The sequence below is a fragment of the Harpia harpyja genome, chromosome Z, assembly GCF_026419915.1.
Source record: "Harpia harpyja isolate bHarHar1 chromosome Z, bHarHar1 primary haplotype, whole genome shotgun sequence".
Classification (NCBI taxonomy): domain Eukaryota; kingdom Metazoa; phylum Chordata; class Aves; order Accipitriformes; family Accipitridae; genus Harpia; species Harpia harpyja.
In genome coordinates this window covers 83,737,271-83,759,547 of record NC_068969.1, presented here as the reverse complement: position 1 = coordinate 83,759,547, position 22,277 = coordinate 83,737,271, and the positions used below count along the sequence as shown (strand labels likewise).

The following is a 22,277-nucleotide window of genomic DNA, read 5'->3' as shown; positions in this document are numbered from 1 at the left end:
CACAAATCAGAAATAAACATTGACTGTTTCATCACAACACAAACATGATAGCTGATATTTTGAACTTTATGCACCATGAGTTAAGAATTGGCAGTATAGCAACATCACTATAATCCTGTTGTGACAGAAGAGTGGAGTCTCAAATCATGTCTCATGCTAGATCTGCAAATATGGATGTGTGAAACAGAGGTCAAAATACAACATAAATTCTATTTCCCTTCACTGAAGATCTAAAAGCATTTTTTATTCAAAGGGCAGGACTGGGATCCTCAGTATGTAATTAAATAGTATATTAGAGATCTACACTTCTTTTCAAATTAGAACAAAGGGAGGATATTTCACATTTCTGTGATGTAAAATTTCAGAAGGTTTTGAAGCACAAAAGCAGCAGGTGGCAGACATTAAGCTCTGAGTTGAGAGAATACGTGAGGCCACAGGCTTCTACTCTGACTCTGACTGAGATCTTGAGAATGATGGAAAAATAAAATTAGCACAACCTTTGAATGACCCTAAGTCACAGTAATATGTTTCACCTGCATTTAATCCATGCATTGCTTGACATTTTCACTAGCCTCCTACTGTATTATTCCTCCAAAGAATCATAGTATCTTCAGTCATTAGCTTGAACATGGTTAGACATTTCGTGTCTGGGCTAGTTATGACAGATTGTAATCAACTGAGTTACTGCATTAAGATATGCCCTTTTAGGGCATAGTTATCCTAGCACTTCTTCTGGTAGCAAAACTGTTTCAAGAAATTTCTTTTTACCCCTATCCAGAGGTAATTTTTCCTGCCTCTATGACATGGTAAATGCCCCCCATCTACTGTGTTGACCTAACTACTGTTGAACCATTGAGTAAACTGGATCACAGAAATGATCTTATTCAGAAGAATGGGATGTTCCTGCTGTCAGACCTTCCTCTGTCCTGAATGGCTGTGTTACACATGAACTGAGGGAGTTATTCTCACCAAAATCTTGGCAAAATCAGGAGACTTTCTGAGATTTGAGCAACAAGTGCTTGGATGTTCAAAAGTGAACAGCTTCTTTAGGAAAGGAAGAATCCAAAAGGGAAGAGTATGCCAAACAGCCTAACAACTGGTGAATTATACAGCTGTCTTGATAGTACAACTGCAGCAGGTAGCTATTTCTCATCCTCTTCCCTTTTCCCTTTAGATTAATTCTTTATTATGACTGATGAATACAGTCTGTGTAGACACTGTCGTAACTTAAATAACTGTGGTCAACTGTCACAACAACAAAATATCACCTCTGCTTAAAACACTTCAGGAAAACAGTTAAAAACACCATTATAATAGGTACCTGGGACAGGAACAACCTATTTATATCAAACTTTCTGTGTGATTTAGGAAATATGTATTTTAATGCATCATAAACAATCAGAATTAATATGTTTTTGCTGTGGTTTTGGTGTCAAACTTTCTTTTCAGAAAGTGAATATTCTTGCCCTACAGTTGGGAGATGCTACACCACAGCAGTGCCTCAATAGGCAAGGGCAAATTTATGTGAGAAGATCAGTTGGACTGGGGGACAAATAAAAGAGACATCAGCCCCTTGTGACAGTAGCTGAAGATATGTCAAAACTGATCATATGCTGCACAGCACAACATGTCAATAGCCATGATTAATGGGACAGCTTCTGAGACTATGCATTTTTTTTTCCATCACCAACACTTAATACATAAGCACTAACCAGATACATAAACTCTAACCAGACAGAACTAATGATGACTATCCTGTCACTAGCATTAACAGATTTGACAAAAAGCAGAAATAAACATCAGAAGAATTAAAAGTGGACCAATGTGGGCAAGACCAAAACCCTTCTGGGAGCTTTCAGCTTCCAAAAATGCCCTCTTCACTACTTTGCAGTGTGTCAGTACACTCTTCAGGTTAACACAAGTGAAAAAAAGGTGGTTATCACTTTTTCTCCCCCAAAACACCTCTCCCAAACTAGCCTATGTAATACTGGTGTGTGTCCATGTCTCTGTATGTGTGCGTGTGTGCTTGTTTGTGTGCACCCTTTTACCCTTACGACAGTTTGAATGAAGATCTGCATAACTGAGGTTTCAAGCAGTTAAAATGTAATTAATTCTAACTCATGCAGGAGATAATCTTAGTACTCTTCCAGCCTGCGTAAGTCATACAAATATTCATTTGTTTGACCATTCAAATTCTACTATTCTTAATTTCTCAATTAACAGTTTCTTTATTCAATGAAAACTTCCTCCTTCTTCCTTTAGTAACCAAGTGTGTACCTTTTAGTCTGAAGCATTGCCTCCATGCCAGTACATATGTTTACATGCACAACTGATAGAAAAGAATCTAGGTGGAACAGATCTTTGTAGCTTATTGTTCTTGACTAACACCAAGCAGGAAGTAAGCTGTTGCTTTGACATTAAAATGATCTTTGGGCAATTGACCATCCACAAATTTCTTCCAAGAGCATTGTAAAATTGTGGCACAGTCCAAAGGAGGAAGCAAAGGTTGACCAGAGCTTTGTCTCCTCTTAGCTTGTGAGTAGCTACATCCATGTATTAGCACAAAGTGCTCTTGTATTATAGTGCCTTTGAAGTAGATCTTCAAACTGTGACTGATGGAGAAACAGGGCTCCTGACTGCTTCTTTGTCAGCAAAACTATTTCTTAGTTACTGAAGTACCTATCTGTTAATTTTGAGTAGGCTTCTACAAGAAAGCTGGGCTAAAAGATTTGGACTTCTATCTTCAAGACTGAAGAATCTGACCAAAAAAATACATGTACTCAAGATGGGCTAATAACTTATAATCACTAAAAATTATTACAATTTGTAACTGCAATCGCAAACCAATTACAGGAAGAGGCAATTTTTTATATTTTCCTTTAAAGTGGAACAGCAAGGCTTTTCTCATATCAAAGAAACAAATGAAAATGAAATGATCTAAACCAAGGCAAACTCTGAAAGTATGTCTGAAAAGCAAGCCCATAGGAAGCTCATGCCTCCCCCATCTTCTATCTTGTTCTGTTACCCTGACGAAGACATTTCAATTTAGCCTGGATATCTCTATACTGCAATAGCTTGTCTTGTATGAAGGTAAACCAATAACAGACACTGGAGAATAAAGAAGTGTGATTTCTACTTCTAAACCTGTGTTAAAAATCTAAGGGAAAAAAATGTAAAATAGATCACCTAGCAGGAAGTAAATTATATAGAATCTATGCAACCTAAGAGAAACAGGGGTTCTAAATGGTTTAGTACGCGGTGAAATCCAAACTGCTGACAATTGTTTGAAACACGAGCAGCACGCTGTATGTATTATGTATTTCCTGGGAGAACAACTGATTCTGATTTTTTCAGTGTTCACTGTACATAACTTAAGAAACAGGACAAAGTAGTACAGCAGCATAGTGACAGAACACTACATATGATGAAATTATGACATCAGAAATCTTAGAACAATATTAGAGGTAATATTGTATATCAGCATGCTATCTAAGAATCAAATATGTACCTTTTAAGGCAAGATTTACATCCAGACCACACTTCCTATTCTAGATGCTCTGGCTCCTTGCCTGCTCATGCTTTTACCTTTTATGGAAATTAAAGTCTTTAATAACTTCTGACAGTCACGTCCAAACACCAAAACGATTAATTGCTCCTTTCAATAAAACAGAAGGTTTCTTTCAGACCTTAAACTTTGTAGTATAAACTATGCAAACATCAAAAGATACAATCTGTCATTTATTTTCTTTGAAACAAATTTATAAATCAAAACATTCTGTTGTGAAAATACTAAAGCTGTGTATTTTTTTCCAAAATAATATTTAGTCAAATTTGCCTCCCCCCCCTCAAACTGCATAGGCTCAGATAAGTATGGTGCTTTCTATTGAAATACTCAACAACAATAAATTAATATGTCATGATGAGTCCTATTCCTGATACTCCACATTTAATGCAATATCTGGTTTTTGTGAAAACTTCCCAGTATGTTGTATTGTCCCTGACATTTAATTCTGTATTTTTATCCTCAGATCCGTTATCTAACAAAGGGCAAAATGCTGTGTAGTGTAATGTTACCTCTAACACTTTTCTTTTTATCACCAGAGTTATTCACATATTTTGCTCATTATTGTCCTATGAAAATTCTTTATATTCTGGCGGTTTGAGGAAAAAACTACATATTAGATCAACTAAAAGATCTCCTTCACTGCTCTGGGAAATCTACTATTTTAGCTCTTGGGCATTTGAGTCATTAGGGGAATTTTCATGTTCAGTACCCTGCAACAGATTCAGCCTTGTAAAATTCAAAACAACTTCACACCACTTATGGTAAATGGCCCATGCAGGAATGTTTGTTTTTCTTATCCATTCTTTCTCCTCACAGAAATTTTTTTTTTAACTATTTTTTAATTCTCTTTCCTCAACTAATAGCAAAGGGTAAAATGATATCAAATGATTATCACAAAACAATGACAGATTGTTAAAATCTGGGAAGTTCTGAAAAGTTAAATGTATCTGCCAGTTTTCTGCAACTAACTGATTTCCATGCTGTCAATCTAATATCTTCATTCTCCACAAACAACCAGGTGGGAAAACCTCTACAGCCAAGCACAGTCCCATCACAATCAGTTTGGGAGGCCTGAAGCTTAGGATGTAGATCTTGTCCTTGATTATTTAGTGTGAAGAAAGTTCTGAAGAACTTCTAATTAGGACTTACTGGGAGTGTTGAACTGAAAACTTTAGCTTGATTAATATGAAAAAGTATTCCTAAAAGGGCATTCAAAAGGGAAGAAAGATATGAGACATCTTGAAGTCTGGTCAAAGCAAGAAATAAAAATACAGTGATAAAAGACACAATGCTAAGCATAGGTTAGCTGACCTAAGAATTAACTTTTCTGTTTTTGGGGGGTGGGAGGTGGAATGCACAGCTTTCAGAAAAAGTCACTAATGAATCAGGGATTATTTCGAATTTAAAATGTGTCAAAAACCCATGAAATCTATTACTGCTCAGTGATGATATTTCTTATAGTACTGCAGGGACCAGTCTTGCATTGAATGAGACTGAATAGTGTCATTCAGCAGGCCTTTTCTATATTTAACTACATGTAGCTGTAAAGGAAATTAGGAAGTTAATCTAGTCTTCTGTAAGTTATACTTTTCTTTTGCCCACTATTTACATAAATTTTTCCACTTTAGATTTCTTTACATTTTACTTGGAAATAGATCCAATTTAAAGAGAAGAAAAATATTGTGGTTCAGAAATGTTCACTGAGTGCTGCTATTAATTGAGTGAATAATATCATCAACCAAGTCCACTTTCACTCCCCCCCCCATTTTAGCTTGGACCTCTAAAAGTGACTTTTTGTGATATAAATTTTATGCACAATTCTTCACTCAAACTCAAAGGGCTAAATCAGAAAACATTTAAGAAGGTGTAAATTTCATGTTAATGGGTTGCTGTCATTATAGGCAAATCTGCAGAAGAAAACTGCAAAAAAGTCTCTAATTTACATGCTGAAGTAAGTGGAAAAAATGTCTTATTAAATCTTTCCCAATTTGTCTCTGAATTTGGCCTTATCTCAGGTTTGTACACCTGAATTCCAACATTATTTTTAGCACAAACATCTGAAAAGGAGGAGATTTTCTAGAACACAGCTATCATTAAAAGAAAAAGGAAAAAGAAGATGAAAACCAGGAAACTCCAGACCAATCAGTGAAACATTAGCTGTAAGGGGGTACAGTTGGAAATATTCTAAAGTTCTTGGAGAAACACCTGGAAAAACAGTTTGATTTAGGATTGCTACTCAGGCAGTGGAGTTCATGCTTAATTACACAGCATCCTTTGAAAATATTTCTGTTATGACAGATAAGAGAAATTCTCCACATTCTGTAAAATTACTCTTTCAAAGTGCACCTGAAAAGGTTTCATGCAGGAGACGAGCAGTTAACATAAATGTAGGAAAATTACCAGAAAGGGTATATATTCTGTAGATATTACATATCTTCCTTCTTTTTGAATTCCCTCACCAATGTAAGATTATGTAGCTAAGGAAAGAGAAAAAAATAAACTATGGATTCTCTTCTACTCAGTCATTTTCACTACTCTCCATTGTTGAACAGATCAAAAGTGAACATAATACTCCAGGAGGAACTTACATTTTAAATTGGTGTCAGAAATGGGAAAACTCTCTCTCTGAGTTAAAAAAGAAATGTATAGCTAAATTAATGCAAATCTTCCATTTCATTAGCAATTTCTGTAAGGAAGAGATTTGAATGTTCACATTTCATTACATCATCTCTTATTTTTGCATTTTCTAGTGAGCTCCTAAGCAAAAAATCTCTCCTGTATTTATTTTCTTAAAGTTTGCTAAGCTTCTGTGGACCATAAAAGTAGTAAACCAACACTGTAATGACCTCCATTTCATGTGGGCTTTCGTAGCACAGAGGGAACTGCAGAACTGGGGTTGTCCTATAATGCTGTCCTGAATTAGTCCTTAAAATTCTGTTTCAGATCATGAGCAATCCAGAATAGGAGTTACTGCTTTTCTAAATTTCTATAGGATGCAGCAAAATAGCTGTTTATTCCTCAAACGTAGGCATCATTTGTTTTTGACAGAGAAAACCTCAAAATATGTGCCTTTTCATTCACCCTTAGGTCAGTCTTTCTCTCCTTCTTACTTTTAAAGACTTCCTTCATGACAGTAAAATTTTTAATCCTTTAACAAGATTTCAAGCACTTTTTGGTGAGGTGGCTATTATTACAATCCTCTAAAATGCAGGAAAGTCATGATGCTTCATTTTGCTAGTGTAGTCAGAATGACTAGCCATGTTTCATACAAGTTGAATGGAAATTTAAAGGAAAACCAAAGCATATCATGAGAGGCAAAAGTTGGTGAAGTGGTTTTGTTTTCAAGTTAGGGGTTTTTACATTCCCTTCATTCCTTTCAAACCACAGCTCCTTGAAAGGAGAGCTCTTCTGGAGGGGTCTTCACTGTCAGACAAATTGATTCCAGCTGTAGACCGCTGATTAATAATCCACAGTTACCTCTGAATGAGCACTGAGATAAAGCAACTAAAAAACCATACTGTTTGCATGCAAGTGTATGAAAGAGTATCCATCAGGTTAGAAATTCTGGCATCTGTCTACATTTGGAAAAAGGATTAAACATAGAAATATAAAACAAAAATGTGCTTTTCTTCCATTTCTTCTACCTAGTCTTTCAGATTTGTTTTTGGAGAAAGCTAAACAAAACCTGTCAAACTAGAAAATAATTTGTTTTAAAATTATTATTTACATTGGTAAGAAGTCATTGTGTTGAGTAATCATATCTGCAGAATGTTTGTTAATATTTGGGTTTTGTTGTAAGTCAAAAATTCAAAGTTGAAAAGACTACTCCACCTCACTTTGGGAGTAAAACATTTGAAATATCAAACCACTTTATGAAGGTATAAAATTTTTAGATTACTCACAAAATTCTTACATAAGAGTTATTTTTCTTTCTATTAACTGTTTTTTTGGTTTGATTTTTTTTTGTTTGTTTTGTTTTGTTTAAAGGTGCTACATGAGGAAATTGTCCACTTTCTGCCTTGCACTTCATCCAGGAGTTTTTAGAATTCTTGGTCATATAACATTTTTTACACAACAATAAACAAAATATTGCTAGGTTGCACATTTCACAGCCAATAAGATATGAAACACACATAGCTAAGTGTTGATTAAACCTCTCTTACTCAGTCTAAAACCACAATTCTGTGCATCAGGGAAGATCTAAGAGTGAGCTGGAAATGTGTGGGGACCAACTTAAGACATAAAAAAATTTTAAGAAAAGTCAATTTTCCAGAAATTTATTTGGAAAACTTTCCAGGTGACCAAAATATGTAAATATGATAGGCATTTGTGGAATTTTGCCAATCTGTGGATGGTATGAATCTGAGAGTACAAATTTCTTCACACTTCTGCAGTCCTTCTCACATATTTGGTCCTTTCCTATTTCACTTTTCACCTTTTTCAGAATCTGCCTTTTTTTTTTTTCTTATTCTCCACTAAGATGTCTATATATGCCAGCAAGCCCTGTGCTCATTCTACCATTTCTTTAGAAATCTCATTGTAACTTCTCACAGCTTTTTTCCATCCTTCCCTCCACTATACTTAATAATGACAAACAAAACCTATAGCCCAGTGCTACCCTGAAAGCAACTAAAACTGCCATTGTGAAAAACAGCTTTTATCAAACTGTTTATTTTTCCTCTTGGAGCTGTATCTCAGAGTTTCTTTGGCAGAAGTACTTATAATCAATGAAAACAGTGTTCTTAGGACCCTAAAGCAGAAGCAGTCAGAACCTGCAGTAGCACAGAGCAATCCACAATGCCCAACATCATAGTGGGCTGCTGGGTCAGAAGGAGATAGCTGGAAACTTTATCAGTGTGGAAATTTATGGGACTGAAATGCGGGTCTATGGATCAGCAGAAAACAGCCAAAAGCCTTGCTGAAAGGACAGGAGTTTCATTTACCAAGCATTTCTAAGGTAAAAAGCAAACAAGCAAAAAGGTAGACACATTTCCATTCATCTGTCAGAGGGGCTGAGATCTGAGGAGATTCTTATCTGTTCCAGGAAAACAAAAGTAGGACTCTTTGCTGACCTCCTTTTCATTCAGCCCCCAGGATAATGGTAAATGAAAGAGGATGGAAGGAAGATCCTTGGAAAGCTTTCCTTTTAGAAACTAGGGAAAAAAGTGTTTATCAGTTCTAAAAATAAATAATATATCATTCCGGTTCCCAAAACACTAGGTATCTTTTGGTAGTCTGAATTCTGTTATTGATATTTAAAGATTTTTTTTTCAATTTTAATTTTACATTGAGCTTACTTGAAACTATACTGTGGAATTAAACATATTCTTTAAATACAAAAAGTACCAAAAGAAAGACAATTTATAACCAACTGTCTAATGACCCTCTTTCTGAGCAACATTTTGTTTTAGTTCCTAAATTCCCTGTTTTTCCCAAATTTACATGCACTAGAAATCTAGAATCTAGAAAGCTGGTATCTATGTTTTTCACCTACTTGCGGGGCTTTAAAGAAGGAAAAGCAGTTAAGTCTCTCTTCTTCAGATCTTATTTTTCACTTTCAAAATGGAATTCTGAACTGATTTTTGTTGCTAAGACTAAGTCTTAATAAACACAATATTTTGTCTACTTATAGCACAATAAGGTCTGTGGGACTAGATATTCAAAGATGGAAATACAGGAAAATACCTGCCATTGCTTTAGTCAGTAAGGTAAAAAAAAAATCAAAAACCAAAAAACAAGGCGAACATGGCACAGGCCATGCTTTTTAGTTCTTTGAGTGATTCATACTACACTTATACCACTCCATCTTTTTTTTTCCCCTTTAAAAAATTACAATAGTCTTTAGCTTTACTGGCTTTTAACTCCCCAAAATAAATTTGTAGCAGGTATTATAATGACACAAATAAAAAGGTTTTAATTTCCAAAACTTATTAAAAAGCTGTCTCTAAAAAAAGAAAAAGGGTTTGAAGTTCAAATGAAAGACAATATCTGAATAACACTAATCCCCAGGAGAATGCATGGCACCTGCCAGACACTATAAAGGTTTTATAAATGTTGTCTTCTGCAAAGTCGACTGCAAACATCATAAGGCCTTTGGTAAATATGTCTACCAGCCTTTTTGTTTGAGCAGAAATATTGAACTTCCTACCATTATGATTATAAAGTAGAGAAGATTATTTCAGATTTTTTTTTTAAATATTTGATTAGTGGCCTCTCTCTTTTTCCTTGGGATCAAGTTTCAAAATGCACACGGAGTTAAGTGTTTGAAAAAAGTCTTCCTTAGCAATACAAGGCTGACAGAACAACCTATTTAGACGTCATTTATGACTAAACATATATAAACACTGAGGCTGGAAAAGAAAAAAATAATTTGGCTGCCTGATCCACAATATCAGAATGAGCAGGCAAAATTCTACACTGCAGGAAAATAATGTGGTTGTTTATATTGCATAATGCAAAATGTTTATCTCTTTAGAAGAGGCAAAATACCACATTGCACTTCTCTACAATTATCTACTGATTACTGTATAAAATTAATTTTACCTGATGATTGTTTCAAGTATAAAGTTCATAGTGTTTTGGTTTGTTTTTTTTAAAGAACACCAAAATAAATAAAAAAAAAAAACTAATACAAATCAGAAAAACAACACAGACCTCAAAATAAGCATAGTTAAAAGGGTTTCAGTGAATTACATTAAGGTGTATGCTATGGTGCTTTATAGAAACATCATCATTATGGCAAAATTTCTACACTTACATTATTTTGCCTACTTGCTGCTGTTATAACAATACAGTCAGAAAAGGGAACAATTTAAAACACTACTGTTTAGACAATGACAAATACTATATTGCCTTACTTTTCTTCATAATACATTTCTAATTATTTCCCCTTTATTTTACTTTGAACATGGAAAATACCACATTGCAGACCTTCAAGTACCTCAGGGAAAATTTTTAATCCAGATAAAAGCATTTAAATTCTTCATCTGACCTCCTCATATCCAAACTTCAGAGAGACTTTTCCATCAATATAAAATTTACACATTTGGATTTTTGGCCCTACCTAGCACTAAGAATGTCAGAAAATATTTCACTTGAAACATTCTGAATATTAAAAAAGAAGGGGAGAAAAAAACTAGGTGTCTTTGTTGCAGACAAGACTTGCACTTGACTGCTGGCCTTGAGAATCAGACTAGACTGCAACTTCCCTCTCCCAGACATGGCATAGCAGTCATCTGAGGGTAGCTCCTTCACCTCTCATTTACTGACCTCAAATATTAATCACATACAAGAGGAGAAAAATATTCTGTCACTGTTCATCTTTACCTTTGTCTTCACTCAGAAAAAGTGAAAAAGGTATTTACCTTAAATGGCAATAATTTCAGTTTGCTGAGTTGATTTGGAAACTTACCATCAGAACTGACAATGCTGACCTGCACAAAATTACATATTACTGCCACCACACTATCAAACTTCTACAATGTTTTGCATTCTTTTTTTAATGTGTTAAGTTAAATAATCAAATAATTAACAGAAACTCTGTGAAGCCATAGTAACTCTAAAACCTGAGATCAGTCTCCTACTCAAAGCTTCTAACACCTTAAGTACCAAACAGAAAAAGCCCAAACCCAAATGTACTGGTTTTTTATTATTTTTACAAAGTCAATGTCTTGTAAAGACTGCAAAATGAAAACAGCCCTTTGAACAAGAATCATAAGTAGTTTACTCAATAGATGTATTTTATACAGCAGAAACATACCAATGTGTATAATGAATTTAGCAGCACCTGACTTGTAAGTTTTAGAAGATATTCTTGAGTTAGTTTCACTCCTACCTTTCACACACAACTTCCCTGATGAAGTGAAGAACTTGATAAACTAGTCATTTTCAGAAAGGGTAGTTGACTGGGATTTCTACATGGACATCAGCAGATCATGTATAAAAGGATATGTAGGAAATATGTTGTCCTTGTGTAGTTATAAAATCTCGTATCGTGGGGTAATGGTAACTGCCTATAGGCTTCTAAACATGTGGAGTTCACAAAATTACCACAATGCTAAAACCGTATGCTGAGTTGCCTGCCACACATTACAAAGTATTTAGGAACTTGTGCCAGCTAGTTAACACACTGGAGGTCTTCTGTTTGTTCTTTTCAGTGGGGGAGGTTCCCATTCTGAAGCTGAAACTATTACTCATTTCCATTCTAAATACCTGGATTGCACCTGTTGGTTGAGATCTCCCCAGTGGGAGGTTTACTTTTTCTTTTCACAAAATGCAAGTGACCTGATTTTTTAAATTTTGTTTTAGTTGGTTTTTTGCTATTTGATGTGAAAAAAAAGTGAGGTTATCTGATGTGGTCATGTAAGGCATATCACCTTTGGAATTTGTCTTTGAAAGACCAACAAATCTTACTTTTGCAATTATAATAAACATAAGGGGTTTGCATTGGAGTAAGTGAAAGGAAAACTTTGCTAATTTTTCAGGACCTTTCCAGGCATAACAGAAATAACGGGCTAGGGTTTGGCATTTTATAGTCACTTTTGAATACTCAAGGAGGAAAAGAAGTGATTCATAAGCAAAAACATAGAATCACAGAATCATAGAATCATTTAGGTTGGAAAAGACCTTCAAGATCATCGAGTCCAACCAGCAACCATGCCCACTAAACCATGTCCTGAAGTACCCTGTCCACTTGCTTTTTTAATACCTCCAGGGATGGTGACTCAACCACTTCCCTGGGCAGCCCATTCCAATGTCTGACAACCCTCTCAGTAAAGAATTTTTTCCTAATGTCCAACCTAAACCTTACTTGCCACAGCTTAAGGCCATTTCCTCTCGTCATATCTCCAGCCACCCGACAGAAGAGACCAGCACCCACCTCACTACAACCCCCTTTCAGGTAGTTGTAGAGAGCGATAAGGTCTCCCCTCAGCCTCCTTTTCTCCAGACTAAACAACCCCAGCTCCCTCAGCCGCTCCTCATAAGACTTATGCTCCAGGCTCCTCACCAGCTTGGTTGCCCTTCTCTGGACATGGTCCAACACCTCAGTGTCTTTCTTGTAGTGAGGGGCCCAAAACTGAACATAACACTCAAGGTGCGGCCTCACCAGTGCCGAATACAGGGGAACAATCACCTCCCTGCTCCTGCTGGCCACACTATTTCTGGTACAGGCCAGGATGCCATTGGCCTTCCTGGCCACCTGGGCACACTGCTGGCTCACACTCAGCCGGCAATAGATGTAGATTTCTTTTTGGCTGAGGTTTTTTGGCTACTCTAATGTGAGCCATATGCTGCATAATCATTTTATGAGATTATAAAATTGTCCTCAATTTAAACCTATGTCATTTTTTGTTCCTGTGATATTTAGGTGGGGTGTAGATGTGTTTTACTAAATAGCTCACCATTTTTAGCACACTGAAGGCTGAACTGTTCTCTTATCTCTTTCGTTTTTACTTAGAAATAACACTAACATCTTTCTATGAATTTGGCTGTAATAAATAAAAAGGATTAGAAATATTAACAAATTCTATTTAATTAAGGAATACATAATATATGAAATAATAAAAGAATCCGGAAATTTATTAACAGAATACTAGAAATCTTTCTGCTGTATGGTATATCCACTGAACCTCAATTCAGAACTGATCAGTTGAAGTAGAGGTTTGAAAGAATTTTGCTGGAAATCATATGAACATGATGATCTCAATTCATACTGACAATGAAAAATAGATTTATTTTTATATATATATATATCTCTATATATCTATGCTAAAGCACTTCAAAGCCTAAACACAATTTTTTAGCTTTCTAAGGTACAGATGCTGAAGCACGATGACACAACTACTGCTGTCATATGCTTTAGTTAATAACAATTATAATAGAATCTGATCAACATTTTTTGGTAAGCGATGCAGATTTGGTCACAACGGTTCATTTTGAAAAATAATCTTTTCACTTGATTGTGTCAAAGCTGTGAACACTTAAGCACTTCTAAGTTCTTTCTCATATAAAGCATTTTTGTGTGTGTGTGTGTAATAGATTTATTTTTAGTTTATTTCCTTCCTTCCTGTCCTCCATTCATTTCCTTCAAGTTTATTTTATCATACAAGATTCTTCAAAAGTATCAGTCGGAAATTCAACTACATAACATTATTTTTATTCTGTGTCTTTGGAACAGGCAGTGTGTCATAAAGACAAAAAATCACCTGCAGGTTATTACCTACATTGTACATTTTAAAAAATACATTTGTTTAAATTTATTTTATGTTAACTACATTATTGCATAATAATTGTTGTAATAACAACTTTAACCTTTACTTGCAAATAAGGAACATAATTATTCTTCCTTGCAGCCAAACACTCCTGCTGGTTGTTCAAAAGAAAAGAAACAGGTGAAGATATTTTCTAATCCAACATTTTTGAAATGTTTGGTTGACTTTGGACAATGGTATGATTATATCAAAAGAATAATAAAGCTGAAAAGGAGAATTTTCTGTCTTTTTGCACACACTACATTTCTAGGAATCTTTTAGTCCTGATATTTTTAGAGATCTAGATTCATTTTATAAGAAAGAACATCTTTTATCATTATTATAATAGGGATAATCTTTGAATAGACCAACAGTTAGAAAATGCTCAGTGTCTACAAACTCTGAAACATGAAGCCATTGAAAACAATAAAAAAAATTTTAAAATTAAAAATGAACCTGCTTCCAGACACTATTGCTTAGAAATTTTTCAAAGGTATACATTATCTGTTAATCGAGTTTTAATGGAGTGTCATACTAGTCTGACTAATAAAGCAAAAATTCAAAATAGGTGTTAAACATTTGTCATTTGACAGGACAGAGCAGGATCAGTTAAAAACTAAATTTCAGCTCCCCCATTTTTATTTCTCCAGAAAAAGATTTGGTTTGATTTTTGGAAGAAAGTTCAACAACCTGTTCTTCCATATTCTAAAGCTGATCTTTTTTTAAGCATCCTTGCTAAGTTTAATGACTCTTTAAAGACTTTAATTAAAAACATTTTTATTTTGTTAAGGTGTTTTTCATTTATGTGCAGTCCAAGATATAACCTGATGAACTACAATTTTATGAAGATTATCATACAACTTCTGTTGACATAATACTAGCTTAACTTTGTAATCTGAACCTTGTGTGAAAACATGTTTATTCTAATGACGCCTTTGCTGGCATGAAATAGTAATCTGAAAATTAATAAACACATTTTTACCTGCCAATAGCAGTAGCAGTCACACTTAGGGACATGGATTAGTGGTGGACTTGGCAGTGTTACGTTTAATGTTGGACTCGATGATCTTAAGGGTCTTTTCCAACCTAAATGATTCTATGATTGTATTTTATGATTCTATGAATACAACAGTAGTACATATCCAGAATGAGTAAGAGGTAGTAAGACATAAGTATTCTACTGCATTTTGAATCAAAATACTGGGTTTAGGATATAACACTCACATTTTCCTGTTCACTGTCCCTTTTTCCTCCTAGTTTGCCAGAAATGGATTGCTAGTGTTACTTGCAGCCATATGAAGTAAACTGCATCCATAGAGTCTTCTGTCTGAAAATATCTTTACTGAGGAAAATATCAGTTATCCTTCTAATGTATAAATGTGTGGTTCAGACTTTGCTTATGAATGATCTTACATTTTCAACATAATAACTTTAAGGAAAGAAAAATGCATTTTTCCTTCTTGCCTTGCTTCCTCCCATTAGAACTTTATCTCTGCCCATATAGTGAGAACATCTTGAGACGCTATCAGGATACAACTGTGAACAGTAAAGAATAGCTTCAGAACAAAAAGACATTCATGAGTTGAGTATGATACCAATTTCTCGGTACCCCTGAGAGCAGCATAGCTCCAAACCCAAAGGCAAACCAAAATGTTTCGTAGAGTGCCCTGCAAATGTGACTGGAAGTATAGTATATTCTCACAAAACACATCAAAGGAAGGCAAAAATGAAACTCATTAATTGAGCTAATAAAGATTTATGTTCAAGCAGTGAGGTGATGAAAATTAATACCACTCTGCTGAATGGAACAGAACTGTGACAATTGAAATGTATTGAAGATACACATCAAGTGATTTCAGTGGCTGTACAAGATTGCTTTTATATTTGGGGAAACGAAAAATGGAAGATTGTCCCAGGAACCAGGCAGAGATGATCTACTCCCAGTATTGCTCCTACCTTCAACCCATTGCATCTTTTTTTTTGTATGCAGTGAAACAAGAGTCGTTTTCCTGGCTAGAGAACTTCTGTTTCTTTAGGGACTGGGGGGGGTTAGTCTTTGGTCTAAAATCCAAGTCCTAAACTCATCAGACAAAAGGCAAAATTCCAGGTGTGCTCATATTCTCTTTTATAACTGCAGGATTACTTTTTCCACTCAAACACATTTTGCAGTATCTTTAACAAATAGAAATAAGGATTAGCAGCCAGCATTGTAAAGTAAAATCATACCACTTGGAAATCAATATTACTTACATTGCACTAATTTTACTATTGAAAAACAGCATGAGAACTTCTTGATCCAGCAGAGACTTGACATAGCAAAGACTTTGCTGCTAGTTGTTCCCTCAGTACCAAGCAGTTAACAGATAATGTTAATTTCTGCTCAAGCTATGTCATTGAGTCACTGGCATTTGAACCTGCTGGTATTTGGATAAAGCAAAACAATACAAAACATGGACATAAAAGAAGCTTCCATTTTAAAGCTCATCAAGTATGCTATGTGAGAGAAAGACATAAATTGTACATTAGCCTCATGTAATTTTTTTTACAATAAACCCCAACTTTCCAAGCACTACAGAGAAGATGATAGACATTTCAGGCATAAAGAAAGGAGAAAACCCAGTGATTAATAGGTAGCTAAATACATTAAAATAATTTTCCATATGGTCTTTACACATGGAAGATGTACATCAATGAAAAGACACTGATAAGTGTACTTTATCCCTTTCTTTGTTTCTTTGTTGTTTTGTAAGAATAGCTCATCTTCCTTCAGGTTTCTTTTCTAAAGGAAAGTTACCTGATGCAACAAAATCACCTAGGATGTTTCTCTGTTCATAAAAATTTAGGAGATCATGGTAAACATAGCTGCTTAAATATTTGATACTAAGTTACTAAAACTGTTAATGTTTAAATTCAATGTACTCAAAAGAATGTTACTTAGGTAAAGCTCCTGCTGAAATCAAGGTCAAGTCTGAATAAACAGTGTAGGACTTGGTAAACAGAACTCAGTGGCAGTGGCTTAGTATTTTTAAAATTCATGGATAATGGATTCTTTTCATTGAAACTCAAGATACAGTAACCAGTTGTTATTATTAAAATGAAAAAAATATCAAGGTCAAGGAATTTTTCAACTTACTCTTCTCCGACGCACATCCTGTTGTTGTGTCTCAGGATAGAGATCTAAAAAAAATAAAAACGCATTTGATATTACTGGTAGTAACAATCATTGTCAAATACCACGTTTTTATGCATACAGATTTATATTTGTTGATAGTAGTCAGAAAGTATTATGACTCATAAACATTGCAATACCTTATACTTACCTGAAAAGAACAATTAGCAATAAAAGTAGAAATGCAGGTCTGCAGTTCTTTCTTTCTTCTTTTTAATCTGATGTTTCTGAATTTTCTTACAAGTCTTATTATGAAATTCAAATCATATCAAAGAACATGTTTAATTGCAAATTGCATAATTGAATTTTTAAATGATATAATAAGTGAAAGTCTGAAATGGTGCAGAATTCAATATTTGTACTATGGGTCACCATTTCCAAATATATACCTTTGTAATTCTTGAAACATTTTTTCAGGCTTGAATCGGTTTACAGATTTTAATGTCATTTAAAGACCAACTCAGATAAAAACTCTATAATGTAAAGCACTTAAATACACTGTTTAGAGTCTGCATAAAACATTCTATTAAAAATAAATTATCTCAGACTTTTTTGTATTTGTTTTTGGAAAAGTAGGACTCAGGTAATAATAATTAGGTAATAATAACCAGGGAAGGCTATCAACATTAACTTCAGTGTTACTACATCTGGGTCCTTGGTATTGTTGCAACAAAACTAGTCCTATGTAGAATTTCAATATGCCATTGCAGAGTTCTACAGTATTTTATAATAAAGGGTGAAAGCTTAATCAGATTGATTTGATAATTGACACATTTTTTCACAAGTGATTTGACCATGTGTAAAATCTATACTAACATTTCTAATGTGCACATCTTAAGATCTTCATGCATTGAAGGGGGAAATGTTCAAAAGCTCTATTCAACAATTTTCCTCACCACTTTTTCTGTCGGCACGGGTATCTATGCACCCCTAGCATGAAACCTATATATGCAATGTTCACATAAGTATTCCAAATGCTTCTACTGAGAAAAACTTAAGGTTGTTGCAAGTGTGAAATTCTAAGGGCTGCAAGGTCTAAGAATAACAGGAGATAGTATTAAGAGGCTGAAATCTGCCATACCAGTGCATAAAGATCTTGGGTTTAGCCCTGCAATAATTAGAAATGCTGAGTCTTAAGAGTCCAAACAGGACAAGATTGATTACTTCCAGAAAGGGTATTTCACTTTGTAGGGACAGGGTAAGAAACTTTTCTTAAGCAATTTGACCGTATAAATAATGAACACTTGAAACTGATCTGGGATCAAGATTTTTCAAATATATTGTTGGGAATATGGACATGTGAGCAGAAAGCAGATAAAAGTAACAATTGCAATCGGGATTTACGTCAGAAATAACATATGGTCAGTTCATGACATGACTGACTACACAGCTTATTACTGCTCTATAGATGCGTCTGTTGGCCTAAATGGTTATTGACAATTCTGGTTCTTCTGCCAAAAAAGAGCACTAAAAAACCCAACAAAAGCAAGCAAGCAAGTAAACAAACAAAATATAACCAGGTCTAACCAAGAGCTCAGAATGTACAAATTTATTTTGGTCTGTGTTCATGTTAGTTAGGCTTTGAATTCATTTATGTCAGAAGCTGAATTACACTCCTGTGAGTTATTCACACCTTTAAAATTTGCAACGTTAAAGTTGTAATTAGCAGTGACCTTTATGTAAATTATTACTTTCCTCCTTTTGAACCTAATGGAATAATCTAGACACTTTAACAACCTTCTACAGCTCACCTTTAAGAGCAGTGACTGATCTTGTCACTTGTCAGATTTGTTGAAATCTTTCAAGCGGAGTTTACAGATCAATATCTATATGGAAGGCATGAAAAAAACTACATCATATTTTGCAAGAATTCTTTAACTGAGTTTAGAATGGGGGGGGCATATCTCTGAAGCAAAGGAAAAGGAAAGGTTACTGAAATCCTTTAGATTCAATAACCCATGCACTTTTAAGTTAAGAATCTGTAAGAATAAGTGAAATCACATAAGACTATTTCAAAGTGTTTAATTCATAGCATCTTAAAACAAATCAGAAGGCAGCAAGAGTTTCTTTCACATGGCAAATACCTAACTTCAGGGTGTCTTTCTCAGGATAATAAATATGCAATAAAGCACAAAGCACTTATTCTTGAATACAGGCAAACTAGTCATGTCCTGGAGTGGCACCTCACTGAGGTGATGTCTCTTTGGCAGTGAAGTGACATGTTTCCTCATGAAACAGTTACACCCTTCTGCCACCCTTCCTAATCCATTCCACAAAATACCAACTTTTCTATTGTGTTCCTTTATCATTTAAAATCACAGGTATTGGACCTTTGTATATTGGACCTTTATATATTGGACCTTTATAATCCTTCCAGATAACTTAGTAATTGGCTTCCAATAATAGTCCAACTCCTCTCCCCCATGTCAGTTTTCCTAGACCTGAAGCTGAATTATGTTTCACTTGAAGGACTAATGTTTACAAGAATTTCAGAAATAAAGACTTAGTGTCAAGAACAGTGACAGGAACTGAAAAAAAGAGCTATGCACTGAACCTAAACAGAGATCAAAGATGTGTTTTGAGTTTTATTGATCATTTAAGAAAACAAACAGGTTTCCCAGCAGCAACTGAGTGACCTGTGTGATATTTGGCCAGTGTGAATGAATTCCTTCTTACCTTATTTACATTAGTATCAATTGAAAACAAGGTCACTGAAGGTGATATGTCACAATGATGAAAGTAAGCACAGAAATTACAAGATTTCACACTGAAATGGTAAAGTGATTTGGTTCACTCATAAAAGTCTAAAGGATACTTTAAGACAACATATATTTAAGCAAAGAAATAAAAAAATGCATGAATATAGCTGCTACCAATGGGCAAAAATAGCTTAACCTTTTATGATGCTTTCAAATGTTTTATGGTAACCTCTGGATGATGAATTTCAACCTCACTCACTTGACTTTTGGGGACCTTTGTGAATGAAGGCTCAGGGGGGCTGTCCACCCACTCGATACCTGAACAGGAAATAATCTTCCTACTTACTTCATCTGATCAAGCATTAAACTGTGTTTGAGTTACTTCATACTTCTGCTGCTTTCATGATGTGTAGAACCAGAAAAATGGACATAGCAGCTTTGTTCTTCAGACAACTCTAAGTATTTTGGATGATCAGTGTATTTGTGGTAAGAAAAAATATTTTCTTTGAATAGAAGACTTGTCATGCCTTGAACTCCAAGGCCTGTTCGTTACTCTTTGTATGTCCATGATGTATATCATGTAGAAAAGGAAAAAGCTATCTGGACAGTATATTGCTGTACCGAGGCATAGTTTTGTCTGGGTTTGTCTTATGCCTTTTCTTGATTGTGTTATTAAAGATGCCTAAGCCCTAAGATTTCTGAAAGGTATTTCCATATGTTAAAGATAGATGTAGATTTGCCAAAACACTTAATCATCTAACTCTCATCAATGTAATTTCTAAAAGCACCTGTGTAGGCTAGGTGTTTAGGTGCTTTTTTCAAGCATGCTAATTCCTTTGAAAATACAGTCTGCAAGCCCTATCTCAGAGTTCAATATTAAAGAGGTGTTGCCAGGACTAGACAGATGTTAATAACATCAACAGCTATTCTGAAATTTATTATAGAGGCATCTTAATCAAGAGCACCTGACCCTTCTTTTGTGACTAGGATTGATGGGGGACTTGTGGTCTCAGCTATTGCAGTTCTGATGACATGTGTGTGAATATTGCTTCCATGGTTATCAAGCCACTTTTAGTAAACATTAGCTTTATTTATGGAAGGGTATTTCTTAATGAAGTTGCAGCCAGAGGCCTTTAAACTAGGACTGACTGTCGTACACCTACTTGTGCCAATACTGAAGTGTCAGTCAGTAGCATGAAATATTTACTATCATCTGAGGCAAATGGTGATAAAATGGAAGTAAAAAAATGATCTCTATCAAAATTAAACCTCTCTTGAAAATACACTCAATTACTATGAAAAGACTTAAAGTATTTAACTTTTAATGTATGAGTATTTGCCTCATACTGATTTATTAGGAATTTCAAGCTAAGAAAATGTGCAGTATTTCCATTTGTTGATTGCCTTCAAGGATCTTCTTTGCAAAGGCCCGCTAGCTAGGGAATACCTAATTCCTTGCAATGGTTTTCAATTATAGGTAAATACACACAGTGGAAAAGCAAGAGGGTTCAGAATAGGGGCAGTAAACTAAAGAGTTATTTTGTGTACCTAAATCTTTCTACAAGCAGAGAATGAAGTGGTATCAACAGATAAAATGCACAGCTTATAAACACCTACATAATGAAAATAAGTAGAAAAGCATTCTCCAAGACATTGGTCCGTAAACATATTATTAGTTCACAGCAGAGGAAAAAAAAAGAGGAATATATATTCAAAATGCTGTCTTGGGATACCATCCAGAAATCCTCATTGTACCACAGTTAATTTCATAACTGTTTAAGTGACTTTCCTTATATAACACAGTACACAAGAGAGCAGAATTTGATTTCTTAAATACTGTCTAGCTGCATGTAGAATTAGGACTGAAATGAATCTCTTCTAGTCACAGTATATTAATCTCCAAAATCCTCTTCATACGTTACTACTAAACGATAGTTTTTAAATATTAATAGATCTTTGGAAGCACAAAAGATGCATGATCTTTCTCTTCCTACTTAACTACCTATTATCTAACACAAATATTTAACATTCAGTCAAAGGTATTACATCCTCAGATTTGTATCAGAATAAGAAAGCTGGATAAAATACTACTGTTCTCCATTTTTACTCTTATAAAAGAGGAAACCACTGGGAAGTCTTGGCAATACCCTGACTGAAGTTTATAGGCACAAAAAAAACCAGCCATGAGGCCCATTTAGAGAGGATTTGTGTGACTGTTTTGTAGTATAAAATAAAGAAGCAACATAAGTTGCATTCAGTACCTTTGTTTTCTGATAGTCTTGTCTTCATCTCCTAGGAGTGCTTTAATTCCTTGTCTTCTACCTCGGCAACACTGAACAATTGTTCATTGTCTAATTCCAACATTTTCCATTATTGTCAGGTCCATAAGAAAGTTATTAGTATTTCCGTTCACCAGCTTCATTAATATAATTTTCCAGAAATTTAATCCTGTTTTGCTCTTTCAGTATAAATTTGAACACAGAGGCCTCAAATTTGATAGTCCAGAGGTGAGTAAGCCCACTGGAGCATGCAGATTGGACCCAAATCACTGAGGTTTATTTACTTTTCTTACAGTTCATGAAGAGTTTCTTAAC

At 34.8% G+C, this 22,277-nt stretch overlaps 1 protein-coding gene across 3 annotated transcripts in view; it reads right to left on the bottom strand.

The window, feature by feature from the left end:
• The window catches only part of PTPRD (protein tyrosine phosphatase receptor type D), a 1,297,083-nt gene that overhangs the window by 834,314 nt on the left and 440,492 nt on the right, over positions 1-22,277 (bottom strand). For all 3 annotated transcript variants that reach the window (XM_052775887.1, XM_052775885.1, XM_052775888.1), the window contains one exon: positions 16,949-16,992. The gene's annotated coding sequence lies outside the window, so the exon portion shown is untranslated. The remainder of the gene's footprint in view (positions 1-16,948; positions 16,993-22,277) is intronic.